This window comes from Pomacea canaliculata, linkage group LG7, assembly GCF_003073045.1.
Source record: "Pomacea canaliculata isolate SZHN2017 linkage group LG7, ASM307304v1, whole genome shotgun sequence".
Taxonomy (NCBI): Eukaryota; Metazoa; Mollusca; class Gastropoda; order Architaenioglossa; family Ampullariidae; genus Pomacea; species Pomacea canaliculata.
In genome coordinates this window covers 9,181,488-9,198,848 of record NC_037596.1, presented here as the reverse complement: position 1 = coordinate 9,198,848, position 17,361 = coordinate 9,181,488, and the positions used below count along the sequence as shown (strand labels likewise).

The window sequence follows — 17,361 nt, the reverse complement described above, 5'->3', positions numbered from 1 at the left end:
GGTCAAACAATGTATGTGAGTAAGAGCGGAAGGCGAAGTTCTCTGTATGTTCATGGGTTTGAATACGAGTATCTCATGTGTCTGTGCCTTCTGTGTCTTTCTGTGTAAGCCACGGCTAGTTTTTAAAAAGCGCTTGCCCGTATAATAATAATAAGAACGTGAGAGTCAGACAATGTCACGTGACTCACCCGATGCTCTATTATATGAAGACCTGATCGGAGAAACTGCAAAACAAAAAGGTTAACATATAGCATGCAGCTAACATGCAGCTAACATGCAGCTAACATGCTGGTCAAATCTAGACTAGCAGCTTCCGGTTAGCAGCGAAGCAGCCAATGAAACACAAACATGCTACGTGCTGTCTATCACCTCTAAACTTGGATAGTGTCAAACACTACAGCATGCTGCTTGTATTTAAGGGTGGGGAGGGTTTGTGGGAGAGTATGTGACTTTTACATATTGGTGTATGAGTTTTCGGTCACATAGTGACAGCCATGTTATACAACTTGATTTTTTTTCCTTATTCCATCTTTTCAACACCGCACTATTGTTCATTATATTAACTTATTATTTTTATATTTGTTTTTTTAAATTAACATGTGTAGGAATGTCACTTACTCTGTGTAAGCCAGATCGTGGCGGTGACAAAAAGTAGCTTGACAAGCGTCATGTTGCTCATTCAGCAGGCAGATGACTGAGCGGATGTCTCACCTTGACGTGTCTAACAACAACAAGATCTCCATGGTAACCAGTGTGACTTGTTGAGATGACTCAGGAAAACAGTGAGTGAAGCTTCTCACCTCAAGGATATCCCTAGTGATATCTTTACTTAAAAAATATTTTACTTCTTACATCGTATCGTCTAACACATCTGTTTCATTTAGTAAAGAGGAATCTCAAAATTTTATTCTTCGTTCCTCTAGAATGATCTTCACTGGTAACTGCTTTGTGCTCGCATTGGCTACTTCATTCAATGGCGTTAGAAGAACAACAGGTACAGAGGGCTGCTAGGGTCAAGTACCTTGGTACAGTGATAGACAGCAGGCTCTCCTTTAGACAGGTGTACTGACAGGCCCAGCAAAGACTGCACCTTTTGAAGAAACTCCGCAGTTTCAACGTCAGCTCTGAGGTGCTGGAGACTGTTTACAGGTATCTTATTAAGAGCATCCTCACATTTAACATCGCCGTCTGGTATGGTCACCTCCTCGTCAAAGACAAGGCAAGGCTGGCCAGTCATCCACCAGGCAAAAAAAAAATTTGGTACACCACAGCTGCCACTTTCTGACTTGTATTTGCATGTAGTCAGAAAGATGGCACATAACATCACCTCAGACTAATCACACCATCTCCATCCCAAATTTCAGCTGTTGCCTCAGGCAGGCGCTACAGAGTGCCACGTGTACGGAAAGCTGCCAACCAGAGGTCCTTAGTGGCAGTAGCCATCGCCATCCTGAATACAAGGACTCGTAGGGCTGCCAAGTACATGGCATCCTTCTTAGGGTTTCACTTGTCTGTGAGAGAAGGTGTTTGTGTGTGTGTGTGTTAAATGTCTTGTATGGGTATGTATTTTTGTCCATTATGTGGTATAAATATATATACATACACTCATGCTTGCATACGTGTTTGGTTTTGTGAGCAAAAGAAAAAATTGTGTCTTGAACTTCGTCGGACAGACAATAAAGTTGATTTTATTTGATTAATTTGTTACAAAAGAGTCAGTTTGACGCGAAAATCATTTTGTAATATTGACATAATTTATAACGAGGCGCAGTATGTAGTTCATCTTCATGATGTGAACATTTTAAATCCCACATATTACTACGAGAAAAGATCTGCCTTACAAACAGATTGTCAGAAAATATTAGAAATATTCATTACTATCATCTTGAACTTGATAAAGTTGCATTATTTACCGCTAGCATGTTAAAACTGCAAATTTGTGCTTTATCTAAATCTTTATGATGCACAGAAGGCGAAAACAAACCAAAACAGAAAGCATTCGCTCACCTGTCGGAAAAGTTTTGATGAAGGCTGGTGGCTTGAGTAGACTAACGGTCTATGGTCCTCAATATATAGGAATCGAGGTGCAAGCTCCAGAGCTCTCATTGGATATTTGGGAGGTTATTACAGAGAATAAATGGAGCTAGTGGCTGGGTCTGAAATGAGTGCAATAAATGAGCTGCCAGGGATGATAACGACATCAGCATGACGGACAAGGTTGACAAGGAGATAGTGTTCGGTGCTAGTCAGTTCTAGAAGGTCACACATGCTGAGTCATTACCTTTTTAATATTGTATTACACAGCACACGGACGTAGCACTAATGTCTAATATACATAATGACGAACCCACGGCCATTGGTGTAGGCGACGACTACAGGCCACTGTTTCCTGCTGCTCCATCACTCGTTCGTTGCTGGAGAGGAGTGCAGCATGGGGAGTATAGGCAGTATAGGAAGTGTAGGTAGTGTAGGCAGTATAGACAGTGTAGTGTAGGCAGTATAGGAAGTGTAGGTAGTGTAGGCACTGTAGACACCGTAGACAGGATGTGGACATTATGAGTTCATTGTCCGTTATCTCGTTGTCAACCTCTGACGAAATAAAACTAAATCCGTCTACGTAGGTGCGTTCCTGATAAGAGGATATGACAGTTGGGACAGGTGATAAAACTGATGATGATGGTCGATGTTCTCCGCTGTTTAATGATTGCTTCACTGGGCGCTGGGTGTGAATGAGGCAGTTAGGATGGACGGACAGTAAAAGCTGATATTGCAAGAGGTCAATGTCAGAAGATGAGCGAATGAAACAAGATCCGTCCTCACGATGTGCACACCACCTCCATACGATGGTCAACTAATGTGCGTTTGTAAAATGAGAAGTTAACAAGACAGGTACAGTAAATCACACAGCTGACGATGACTAATCATCTTAAAACCGGATTTCGTTAGACTACCACTGAACATGCAAGGTTGTTTAGGCGTCGATGTTTGTTCCTTTCTTTATTTCTTTCCTCATTGTATCGTCCATGTTTCGAACACAGGACCACAGTCGGGACATTCTTATTGACTGGTGTTCCATTTTATTTTGTTCCTGATAGTGTGTAAAGATTGTCTAATGACATTGTCTTGCCCCTCTATGATAAACCATCATTTTGTACCTTCATCAAACGTTCGACAGGTATGTCGTGTCCCCACTCTTGACCAGACTGATGAGCTGTAACATGCCCATTACTGAAAATGAATTTTATTTGGCATAAAGTTTCTTTAAAATAACCGTCAGTTTGGTCAACTATTTTAGCTAATTCTCTAAAGTCTTAATTTTCAGCTCTTTCAAATCACTGTAAACAGGACGAGTGTCTCACATTTTCTAAAAATAACTGCTTTATTTTATTTCAAAAATAAATGTTGTAAAAACAGCTGACTAATAACTATTGCATAAACATATTTGTGCTTCTATTTAAAACAAAAAAGATATTTTTTGCTTTCTGTCTTCATTAGACAGACTAAAAATATAATATCTACATACAAACAAGCATTCATATTAAGCAGTGAACCTAGTAAAGTTTGTACAAGAAGATTTCGAAAGAAAATAAAACATATCTGCCAGTAAAAATGCTATATACATGATATTACAAAACTAATTAAATAAAACATTGTAATATACTATTAAATCTAACAATAATGGACTGGAAATTTGCAATAACATTAATTAAAATAGGGTTAAATATGGGCTTCTATGTTTTTATTTAAGAAGGAAATGGTTGGTAATAATATGTCTTTATATGTGATGTACATGTAAATTTCCTCATTAACTTCTGACCAATAAAAACATTATTTGCGTACTGAATTGTTAAGTCCGTTTTTGGCTAAGCTCAAATAGCAATAACACTGCCCAAAAAACATAAAGTTAACATTTATATACAAGATGACAATTCTGTCAAACGAATCATGACAGTTTCCCTGATACAAAGTAAATACCCGATATTCACATTCACCTGCATTTTTTTTTCAAGTCGAATTTTCAGGGAAATACAACCACCAGACTAAATAAGAATAGGTTTATGTTTTAGGTATTCATAAATATCAAACAACCATGTTTCACCTAAAGGGAGGTTTTAAGCAGACAAACTTAAGACGTTTTTTCGTAAATAATGTAAAATGTGAAAAATTATTTACTAATCATTGCATCATTTTAATTTTTACATTACTTTCATTTATTGTATTTGAAATCAAACGTACTGAGTATATGATGTAAGATTAATAAGACATCTCCTATAAAGTAAGGAAACTATATAGTCTATAGTCTACAACGTGTTATTCACAATGTTAGTCGATGTCTACTCCTATAGTCACTATAACCTATGTGCATGTTATATTAAGCGTCTACAAGATATCTAAAGTATATAATGTGTTTATTATAGATGATGATGATTACAAGCGATGCTTTTATTTAATGTAGGCACTGACGAAGGTGCTAAGTGCGTATCTACACGATAATCTGCTGTTTATTGAAATAAAAATAAAACAAGGGCCAAACATCAGAACCATCTTTTGCCCTAGACACTTGCATGACACTCTCTGTAGTGTGAACATCATGTTCAGATGTAATCAGTCGTTGGTGATGACATCATGGATGTGAACAGGTAGAGACACATGAAGAAGTGCAAGTGCAGGGGTCTGAAAACGAGATATTACAGGTTGATACAAGTTGGAAATAGTAATCATTAACACCAGGCTTATTGCTCTCCATAAGGAGGCAGACACAAAAGCTCTATTCAGGTTTCTCTCTCTCACTTTCTCTCTCTCACACAACTACTGACCACAAATCAAAATCACGTGACTCACCTGATGTTAGCAGTGCTGTCGTTGGCACACTCGGACCTGGGGACTGAAGAAATAAAACCTTAAACAAACAAAAAAAAGAGTACAAGTTTAGGAACGACCCTAATGAATGCACACAAGAATATAGTTACCATTGCAATGTGAATGTATACCAAAATGTAAACATATAATGAGACAGTCTAAGGAAAACAATGTTTGAAGTCACCGAAAACAGTCCTGTTTGGAACCGTCATCTATATAACAGCCATTTAGACAGACTGAAGGATTCAATTCACCATTAATGAAAGCAAAATATAAAAAATGCATATTTTACATACATCCGTACATAGTCACACATGAAATAACGGTAAGAATAAAACAAGAATTGTTTGGCTTGTATCGGAAAGACACTAGAGTAATGTATGTCTTCATTCATTTCACCCCGAGATGAATGAGAGGTACTGACTAGGCGTGGGTACGGAGGGTTGATTCACAGCCTCGTAGGTGACACTGAGGCCGGAGCTGGTGACAGACCCGTAGCCGGTGTACCTGATGTACATGTACTGTCCAGAGCTGTAGTAGACTGTCTGAAGTGGCATGCCATAGAATGTGACAAGTGTAGGTGAGGACTCCGACATACCTGTGATAGTACAGTGTGTTTATTGAGTTCTCTACCATCGGCATTTGTAAACAAATCAAGTGCTTCATTTTTTATAATGAAGAGGATTTTACCTAGGTTACAAACATCGTTCACAATATACATACGACATACATGACCAAAATCTAACGAGTGTTTACAAAGTGGGGTAAAAATTAACCAGTAATTATTCATGATAATAAGTATTCATAAAGTATTTTATCTTTCATGTGTGAGAATATTTATAAAAAAGCTGTCCTTGATTATGAACAGATGATCTAAGGTACAAGGTGGGGGAGAATCAGTATTTCACGCCGAACCAGCAACTAAGACTAAATCACGGCAAAGTAGCCGCCCTGTGAACACGTGTCAACAGAAAGAACAGTTTGTCAAACAACATCTGAAGCTAGGACTGCCATCCTCGCTGTATCGATGACATTTGCTAACCGTGGCGATCTACAGCACAAATAACATATTTTAACCTTTGTCCAGCTGATTTGAGAAACTCATACCGTCAAAAATCTGGATGTGGTAAAAGAAGTCCGAACTGGCGTTTACTACAGTCACCTTGACAACATCACCACTAGCAGAGTTGATTACCCATCGGCAGTCGGTGTTACTGTAAACAAATAAGAACATAAGTAGTCTTAGTATGCGTAATTTACATTAGTAATATAATCGTTATCTACTGAATAATAATAATAATGCATGATAAAGCGTAATATCTGGGCCAAGAGCTAACTCATTGCGCTGAACAAGATCCCAAAATAGTAACAAAGATGTAGGACAGATCCCAAAATAGTAACAAAGATGTAGGACAGATCCCAAAATAGTAACAAAGATGTAGAACAGAACCCAAAATAGTAACAAAGATGTAGGACAGATCCCAAAATAGTAACAAAGATGTAGGACAGATCCCAAAATAGTAACAAAGATGCACACACAAGGAAGAACAATGCGAGGACTCGGTAAAGGGGAGAACACTCTAGATGTCATGGTGCCGACTCCAGGGAATAGTGGTAGTAACACCAGGAGAATGCTTGGAAGATATTGAGTAATCTTGAGAATATGAAGAAATGTTATCACATGAAACTGCAAGTTGACTATATAGTAAAAGGTCTGTGACGAAGATGACCTGCTTACCTGGAATAGTAAGACGGGTGGTTGGGGAACCTCAGGTAATCAACTTGACCAGGAAGAGCAGACAGAGCAGTACCGTTGACAGGACACACTGTTGGCGAAAAGCACTTGATGATTATCATTGAGACTAGTTCTGACACCTTAAGACACCTAACTGAATAATGAATAAAAGTACAGACACAAGAGAAATAAAAACAAAGGAACGTATCTCCAAGCAGCTCTTTGTGTAGGAAATGTTTTTTTCTTTAAGAGCCTCTTTCTAAAACTACACAGTTTTTTTTTCTTACAAGCGTCCCTACTAATTTAACTGGTTACAAGAATATAAACTTGATGACATGTTCTCTTCTGTTTGTATTTGTGTTATCTGAATTCTATTTTCATGTGCTTTAACCTTTAATTTGTTATGTTACTTTAAGTAGAGACATGCGCTTTACAAATTTACTGATTATGATGATGATGAGAAAAACAGACAGGCATTCTTTAATGTGGAAACTCTGAGGACAAATGTTGAATGTGCAGGAAAACAAAGATAAAAGATTAAATAAATAGAAAGAGCAAAATGTTTTCATACACCGTGAGCGTAGGGACGGCAAAGCATGAAGATCTTTAAATATGTTTCTAAATAAAATTATTTGTATGCATGGTCTTTTTATAACAAAAATGATTTTTCTCAAGCTTAACTACATACTGGTGTCAGGACAAGTTACCATGGTTACTGTTGGAATATAACGCAGTGTTTGTGGAGTGTGACGACTTCGAGCATAACATGAGCAAAGTACATAACAATGGATTCAGTGGCTCTTGCTCATTGTGCGTATATATATACATGTAAAACCTAGTCATTAAAAGAAAATACAGCAAAGCATGGAGGCCCTTTACAAAAGAGAAATACCGGCTACATTACTTAGTCTGAGGAGATAAACACTGACCAGACGTGGACACAGTCTGCTGATCAACGGCCTCGTATGTCAGACTGAAGCCTGAGGTCGTTTTGGAATTGTCGCTGTGAAACCTGATGTACATGTACTGTCCACTGCTGTAGAAGACTGTCTGTGCGGGCATGGAACTGGTCTTGATGATGAGGGATGCATTGAATACCCGGGAGCCTGTCGCAGAACGTGTTTCGTCATCAAGAAATAAAATGCTCCGTAGTAAAATTTGCAAATCAAATGATAAGACACAAACACACACAAACACACAAATTTGTGCGCTTTGAAAGAAGAATATCTTAACCAAACAAGTAGCATTCAAAACTTAGAAAAAAAGCATAAAACGCACGATTTTAAGAGATCTTCAGAGAATCATTAAACAACACTTGGCATAAATAATATCATTTTAGATATCGGCAAATTAACGGCAACCAGCTAATGATTTACACTTATACTTACCGTTATATAGCTCCAAGAAATCCCACCCTGTCTCCAGACTGACATCAGTGACAGTCACCTTGACAACATAACCACTGCCAGCGTTTATCAACCACCGACAGTCGGCGTTGCTGTACAGTAAACAAGAAATCACCTGTTGTTAAGGTGAGACTATAACAGTACAAGCCTTAGTTTGTTAGTCAACACAAGTAGTCAGCACAGTGTTGTTACACACAATACGTATTGCTGTTGCTGTAAAAGTTGTTGTCTTTGATAGCTAGTTAAATAGTTCATAAAACCATCAAGAAAGTACAATAATAAATGTTTTTTGAAACATCGACTCACTTGTAGTAGGGGGACGGGTAGTAAGGAGACGTCACGTGACCAACTTGCCCAGGTACAGCATCCAGAGTCGGAGCATCGACAGAACACACTGCACACAAAAGTCAGGTTATCATCATTGATACACAACTGTCATCTGTCAGAATAACCGAAAATAAATATTTGTTATGATGTTCAAAAGAATTCTATGAATGATTTTAATTAATAATCAAAAGGCATTCATTTTCAAGATTGATAAAAAAATGGCAATTAAGGGAAGTTGAGTAAAACTCAAATAAAGCACTATGCATCGATTTATGTTTATAAGAATAATTTTTTGTGTCTTATTACATTAATTAATTAATATTTATAATATTACTTCTCTGTATGTCATTATAAGTGTTTGAATGTAAAGAGGCTTGTCACCGCAATGTATGTCTCGTTTTTTAATAAACTATCGAGGGAAGTTAAAAAAAATTCTGATAATGTCGGCACTTACCTGTAGGACTTTCTATTGTGGCTGTTGGTATCAATCCTAGGCAAAAATATATTGAGACAAAACTATCAAATACCATAAATTACGGAAATATCAGTGCATTAGCAAAGAAAAAAAAACTAGCAATAAAAAATATATATATATTTTAATTTTATATATAGATAGGCTGTAGTTAATTATGAATAAATTATGTTGCAAAAAGGGTAGAAATTTTTTTTATTAAGACATATAATTAATATATATATATATATATCCACACAAATATCACAAGCAGGCAAATAGATGCATACACTTTGTAATACCCTGAGACAGAGGGACGAAGACCAATGCAAAGTTTTCAGTAGTGAAAACAAAACTACACATTATCTATCGAGTCGTATACATATCAAGAAGTAAACACAGACACAAACAGTCACAGAGACACAAAGATGTACAAAATACACTTTTATATTCACACATCTTGATAGAATGTGACTTACCTGCTGTACTTGCGGTCGTTGTTGCTGTGGTCGGAACTATTAAAATAAGAAAATATAAGAAGGAAATATTTAGTTGATATTGCACTGAATGGAAAAATTACGAATCGCTATATAGACTTTCCTGAAAAATGAATAATCTGTATAGTATAGCGATGACTTAATATGTGATTAATGTCGAAAGGGGCCACTGGAGAGGCCAACAAATAAATGTTTTAACCTTTTATTTGGGGAGATACTATCATCCTAATGTTTTTGACTCACTAGCAGCTATATTTGTGAGAGTTGCACCATGACAGAAGGTTGTAAACACTAACGATGACACTAAATACAGTAAGAAGAATAGTTTAGTCTCAGCATCACTGTTAATCATATTGTTCTGGTAATCTTGACACTTACCTGTTGGTTGTCCTGCTGTGCTTGTTGGTGTCGCATCTAGGAACATCAAAAATATGTTTCTGAAGTCAAGATCACATACCAAGGAGAGAAGGGTGCTTACTTATTTAAGTAAAAGTCAAGTACTAACCGGACGCGGGTACAGCCTGGAAGGCCAGCTTGAAGCCTGAAGATGTGACAGACCTGTCACTGTAAAAACTGATGTACAAGTCTTGTCCTGAACTGTAGTACACGGTCTGGCTCGGCATGGAGTACAACATGACAAGTAATGGGGAGGAAAGGGACAGACCTGTGACAGACAAATGTTTTCTATTAAGTACCCAATAATCGGCACGAGTAACCAAATCGGGTGGTACGTAAAGAGTAATGTACCTTTCATTGTATGGAGACAATAATAACATGTGTACCCAAGCACTTGACCATCCGCATTTTAAAGCGAAAAAGTGACTAAATGGAAATAATATTTTTTTTTCCATTTTTGACAGTTTTTGTCTTACAAAACAGCATTGCAAAATAACAGGGGATATACAAACATTTCACATCTCGGTGTTATCAGGTAATCAGTTGATCTAATCTTTACCATATTTACTTGGCATAAGTAACATCTTTTACGGATTAAAGTTTGGCTTCAAGTGTAAGGTTTTCCCTAAATAGTTTTCCGCCAAAACTCGTGAATTTTTTTCTCACTTTCCGTTCGTTAATTACTAGGTTTCATGTGTCTGTTTTTGTGTAGCGGACCTTATCTGATCACGTGTGCTATGTGTCTACGTGCCTGTGTGCGTGGGTTTGTGTCATACAACAGCCTTAAGAAGTTACTAGACTAAGACAAGGTCAGGTAACATAATGTAGTATAAGAGACTTTCGTGACTTGTTGAATATTTGGCTAATAGTAACAACAAATGACACCGATAATAGTTGTCTAAGAATCTCACCGTCAAGCATCTGGACGTAGTCATAGTTAAGCTCCAGAGACACATCCATGACATCCACCTTGACGACGAAACCATCGGGGGCGAAGATCCTCTTGCTACACTCAGCGTAACTGTAAACCAGAGTGTTTAAACCAAAGTGTTTACACAGTGTAACATGAATAATGTGACGACAGTCAGACAGGACGCAATAATCAGAACGTTTAGTGATTACTGTCATGAACCTGACTAGCTCAAGGACCTAGGTCGGGTAGGTACTCACAGGTAGGCAGCGGTCAGTAGAAGAGGACAGTAGAGGTCTTTTTGTACGTTTTTACGACTTGACAGGTCGCCTTGATTGATGGAGGCGATGTAGTTTAGGTTGTGGGGGATAGGACATAGGAGTTAGGGTTATGTGTTAGGTAGGCAGTTTCATTAGTGTTTGAGCGATAGCGTCCGGGCCGGGTAGACTAGGTGCAGAGGGGTCACGTGGTCAAATAGTTTATAGTTTGCAGGCACCACACAGCATGGGAGCTTCCGGACTCAAAATTACACTGGAGCTAGCACTTGCAGTCGCACTTTGCCCTTTGTATGACTTTCTGAAGATCGTGTTTAGCCCGCCTGTTGGTCGAGTCCTGGCCGGACCTGTGTACATCATTTTCACCCTCAGTTTGACCTGGAGAATAGCTTGCCGTTGGCCCAGGACTTGGTGTGGCGTGTTGTAATGCACAGCTTCACACGCAGTAAATATTCACGACTGTTCACTTTTACTTCCGTCAGCATGCATGTGCATACCAGTGAGTCACATGCTAAAGAAGTAAAGAATTACCAGCCTAAAACCTAGTTGCACCAATCAAAACTTAACAGAAAAGTAAAAACTGCCATTCACCACTACATCTAAACATTAAACCATAAAATAAATATAAACAACACGTTCTATGACAAAAATCTTCATTTAGTACGAACTGCTACCTATTGTAAACTCAGAGGTTGGTAACTTTTCTTATATGTGTAATAGTGTATAAGTAGAATATGATCTACTCACTTGTCATAGTTAGACGGGTAGCTGGGAGACGTCAGGTAAGCGAGTTCGCCGGTGGCATCAGCGAGATAGGTTGGAATGACTGAGCATATGTCTAGTAAAGCTAAACGTGGACAAAAGCACTGGTATTAAAGGTAAAATGTAAAGGTGCATAAATACTTGAATCGACAGTTTTATGGACAGTTGTATGTTAAGCCCGCACACAACCAGAACGATATTGCATATGTTGCTTGAACAGTTAGCTAATATGACACAGGACAAGTGATATGCAGTATTATGGAGGGAAATGACAACGGATGACAAGAACCTTGTGTTGTATGTTCACAGTTCAAGAGGTCAGCATGAAGTGGTTCAGGGTTATCCTTTCAGGTTTGGTCTCTACTCCATCATGTGGTGATGTCATCAGTGACGACATTGGACAATGACGTATACATACAGTGGAATGGTTACTCAAGCCCCTCCCCCCAAAAAAAAGAAACAAACAAATGTTGATGAAGTATAAGACCTCCCCAGACCTACATCGAACGTGCAGGGACCACACTAGTAGAAAATTCAGTCTATGCGGTAGATCACACAGATTCATATATAATCACACAGATTCACATAGAATCACACAGATTCTGTACAATTTGTATGAAATATGTGAAGCAGAACTGTGTATCACAAGCACACAGTAGAAACAAACAACGAAGTCTGCAGACAACCGTCAACACTAATTATCTCTCCCACAACAGAAACTGAAACAGGCCACCGGGATGGAAGGAGCGTCACAAAGAGAGAGAAAGAAAAAAAAAACCCACATCAGGTCAGATTGGAGTCAAAGCAGTTTACATTCAGCCGCTATCTTCTCCATTTTCCAAGTGAAGATTATTATATTCCAAAAGAGTAAACATTATCCTTGCTAAAAAAAGGACAGGCTAAATAGTTTGGGAGTATTTAAAACTGTTTAAATCAATAAAAATGTAAGGTAAACATTCTGAAAATAAAGCTGTTGTCCACAATTAAAACATATTCGTTAAACTCGTTAAAATATATCCATTTTTAAACATTTTTGTCAAATCAAACATTTCCAGCGTGTCAGGTGTAATGATGTGACAGACCGAGACCCATATTTGCTAGCCCGCAACCACATTTACATGGACACGACAATAGAGATTATAATCAGAGAAGCTGTCACTGTTTATTAATGAAGAATGCCTGTAAGATATCATAATACATATGTTATAAATAAACACGTGTGAACATGTCAATGTGTATATACATATGAGAAAATGCGATAAAAAAAAAATAAAAACCACAAAATAGGAGATCTTAGAGCTAAGTAAAAACTGTTTACAGTAATTTGCTACACCACCAATCCACAAAAAATATTTTCTATTAATGAATGCGTTCTTAAGGTCACACACCAAGCAGAAGCAGATGTCTATTTGTCTAAATAAATGTACTGACCAAAGATTATGGCCTCGTAGGTTAGACTGAAGCCTGAAGATGTGATAGACACGTCACTATAAAACCTGATGTACATGTATGGTCCTGAGCTGTAGTACACGGTCTGGTTCTGCATGGAGTACAACTTGACAAGTGACGGGGAGGAAGGAGACAGACCTGTGACAGACAAGTGTTCGCTTTTAGGGAATAAATAATTGCCATGTGTAAGCAAATCGGGTGGTAAGTAAAGAGTACTTTAGATTTTATTGTATGGGCACAATAATAACATGTACTCAAGTAACTTACCATCCGAATTCTAATCTTTCTTTTCTACCAACACTTTTTACAAGGAATACCTTGTATTCGTTCAAGTCTCTTCTAGAGCCAAAAGTTTCATTAAATATTTTCCCCTAAAGCTACTGGTTTTTCTCATCTTTCTTGTCATACCTGTATCTCATGTGTGCGTATGTGTCGGTATTTGTGACACTCGGCATGTGTGCTGTGTATAGTACACACACCTCTCTCTTAGTGTGTGCGCACCAGAGATATTGCTAGAAGATTGTTTATGTGAAAGGGCACTATGCTATCAGGAAAGGTCAGTACAGACATGTTCTATCATCATGATCTTGAAAATTGAAAGAAATAATACAATTACGGCTACATAATATCGCTCCATTTTTTTTTGGTCAAATTAAACATCTCCAGCATGTTAGGCTTAATGATGTGATAGACTGAAAGACGTATTTGCTAGTCCGCAACCACATGTAAATGGACGCAACAATAGAAGTTGTAAGCATTGACAGAAGTTGTAACTGATTATAAATGAAGAATTCCTGTAAGATAGGATATCGCTCAAGAGACTTTTCATAACTTTTAATAAGTTCAACTGATGATCAGAACAAATGACACAGTTAAGAATCTCACCGTCAAACATCTCGATGAAGTCACAGTTAAGCTCCAGAGACACATCCGTGACGTCCACCTTGACGACGAAACCATCGGGGGCGATGATCAACTGGCCACAGTCAGCGTTACTGTAGACCAGAGTGTTTACACCAGAGTGTTTACACAGTGTAACATCAACAATGTGACGACAGTCAGGAAAGACACAAACTTTAACGTACGGAAATTTTGTTTATTTTAATCAAGCTAATCGATCACCAGCATACAACTTACTTCTAGTTCTCTCCCTTCGCCTAACTGTCTGAGGGGATTGGCTTCTCCTGAGTTTGTTTATGTTTTGTGGTCGTATCTCTGTTTGGATTAAAGTGTTGGACCTAAATGTGTACATTTGCTTCTGCTGCGTTTTTATCCTCTTCTGATTTGCTACAGGACGGAATATAATGTATATTATGTTATTTATATAATGAATATGTTATTTTGAAGTGCGGACTGTTTGGTCTATTGGCTGGATTCCACTTCGCCCGCTTCACTCGATGTGGAAGCGACCTTCAGCTACAGTGAATAAACTGAAGTGATGATCATCCTTTTCTAGTTTCATGTAATAATATTTTTTTATTTTCTCAAGATTACTCAATATCGTCTCAGTATTCTCCTGATGTCACTGACCTCATTCCTTGGAGTCGTTATCGTTACATCTACAGTTATCTCCCTTTACTGTCGGAAAGCAGCGAGTCCTCGCGTTGTTCTTCTTTCTACATCTTTGTTACTATTTTGAGACTTTGTTTAGTGCAATGAGTCCGCCTTTGGCTAAGATTTTGCGGGTTATAAAGTCCCACATTATATATTATAACTACTACTATTATTATTAATGCATGAAAAGGCCTGCAATTTACCACGACATCTAAAAGCTAACACTAAAACAGACCCCAATTAATAATAAATTTAAATCGCTATAAACGAAGAGATTAAAACGTTTATTGTATATGAAATAGTCGTTAAGTAGAAGGTGATCCACTCACTTGTAATAGTCTGACGGGTAGCCGGGAGACGTCAGGTAACCTTCTTCTCCGGGTACAGCAGAGAGATCGGCTTCGATAACTCCGCACATGCCTAGTAAACAAAGAAGTTTACTGGTTACTCTGGTTTACTGGTTACTGGTTACTCTTTACTCAAGAACTGGTATTAAAGATAAAATTTCAAGATACATAAATACTTGTTTAGATAGTTTTATGGATAGATGTACATACAGATGTATAGATAAAAGGAAAGTTATGGACACATTTCCCCCTTTTATAGAAACAAATAATTGAAATAACCAGGTCTGATACACCAATGAGCTAATATTGAATAAACGTGACAGAACATATGGGAACGATAAAAATGTACTTGAATCGTAATGTTTAGTAATTACAAGAAAACAATTTTTTTTTTGGTACTTCATTTTCTATTTGACTGAACGAAAATAGCGTTTGATATGTTTCTAATTTTTCTTTTAAGTCTCGACTGTGGAAACTGTGTGTGTGTGTGTGAGCGAGAGAGAGAGAGAGAAAGAAATTTGGGAGCATATCGAAGTAAGAGAATTGATGTAGTAGTTGTAGTAATTATGATTATAGTAGTAATGATGTGGAGGAAAACATCAGGGGCTACTTTTCCCTTAAGGTTCTAACACAAAAGGTGAACCTCAGAGGGTAGCTGTGTGTGTGTGTGTGTGCTTTTTAGAGAGCGAAAGTGATTTGTTGAGAGAAATGATGATATTGAGAGTAAAGGTTTGGTTGTATATGTGTTTTGTGCGCATGCAAGTGCCTGCTTAATGTATTTATGTTCGGTCAGCATCGTGATGTTTTACTTCACAGGGGAAATAAATAATCAAACCTCACATAAACTGTTTTGACATTTGTTATACAATAATAGCTAGTTTTAATCCACATCACTAATACAATACAATAGTTTTAAGATCTTTACTAGATTTAATTTTTCCAGCCTTCTTCTCTTGCAACATTATTTAGTCTTCCTTACCCCATCCACCTTAAAAATAAAGAGATTTTAAAAAAGTCAACCTTCTCATTGCTAGAAAATGAATTTGCTGAATAGTTGATGAGCATAAAAATATTCAAGACGGTGAAAATTCCAGGTAAACATTCTAATAGTAAACCTTTTGTCCATTATTCAGATGAAATCGTTTAATTCGAAAAATTTAGCCAATTTTCCATTTTTTGAAAATCAAAATCTTCAAGCATGTCAGACCTAATGATGTGAAGCCTGAAGGACGTGTTCGGTAGATGCAACTACATTAAAATGACGGAACGTAAGAATAATAATGGACATAATTTTTAACTACTTTTGACAAATGAATGCCTGTAAGAAAGGGAATTACATAACTTATAAACAAACATATGTGTGTGCATGTGTCTATACAAAGATGCACGCATATAATAAGAAAAATTTGTCGCAACATCTACCAGTTTTTATAACCTGCATCAATTTTTTAATTTCGAAAACTTATTGTAACAAGAGATATATAGAGTAATGTTTACTTGCTACACCGCCACCTACATCAGATGATTCCTGTGATTTGGTTGATAAGTTTATGAAGTAACATAAACACAGACGGATAGGAAGTGTACTGACCGAAGGATGGTATGGCCTGGTAGGTCAGCCTGAAGCCTTTTGATGTGATAGACTCGTCACTATAAAAACTGATATACATGTCCTCTCCTGAGCTGTAGTAAACGGTCTGGATCGGCATGGAGTACAACTTGACAAGTGACGAGGAGGAAGAGGACAGACCTGTGACAGAGAAATGTTTTCTTTTAGGGAATAAGTAATCGCCGTGTGTAAGCAAATCGGGTGGTGAGTGAAAATTAATTTAGATTTTATTGTATGGGCACAATTATAACATGTACTCAAGTAACTTAACCTTCCGCATTCTAACTAATCTTTCTTTTCTACCAACACTTTCTACTATTAATACATTGTATTCTGTCAAGTCTGTTCTAAAGACGAAAGTTTAATTCAATATTTTTCCCCTAAAGCTGGTGGTTTCTCATCTCTCTTGTCATACCTTTATCTCATGTGTTCGTATGTGTCGGTATTTGTGTATGACATCCTTCACATATCTGTATGTGTGCTGTGTATGGTATACACCTCTCTCTCAGTGTGTGTGTGTGTGCCAGAGATATTGTTAGAAAATTATGTCAAAGTGCACTATGCTTGCTACTATCAGGGAAGGTGACTATAGACATCCTCCATCATCCTCGTCATAAAGTATTAAAGAAAAAATACATAATATCGCTCAGGAGACTTTTCATAACTTTTAATAGATTCAACTAATGATTAGAACAAATGACACAGTTAGGTATCCCACCGTCAAACATCTCGATGTAGTCAAAGTTAAGGTCCAGAGACACATCCATGACAATCACCTTGACG

The 17,361-nt window shown here is 37.5% G+C and overlaps 1 protein-coding gene and 1 long non-coding RNA gene across 13 annotated transcripts in view; both read right to left on the bottom strand.

Annotated features, from left to right (window-relative positions):
• LOC112567948 (mucin-5AC-like) overlaps positions 1-17,361 on the bottom strand; it is a 180,523-nt gene that overhangs the window by 125,822 nt on the left and 37,340 nt on the right. The gene's annotated exons all lie outside the window — the stretch shown is intronic.
• Positions 7,994-9,691, bottom strand: LOC112567971. The gene is made up of 5 exons (XR_003099953.1): positions 9,655-9,691; positions 9,259-9,294; positions 8,783-8,818; positions 8,308-8,395; positions 7,994-8,093 (listed from the first exon to the last, which is right to left on the bottom strand). It is a non-coding gene; the product is annotated as an uncharacterized LOC112567971 (long non-coding RNA).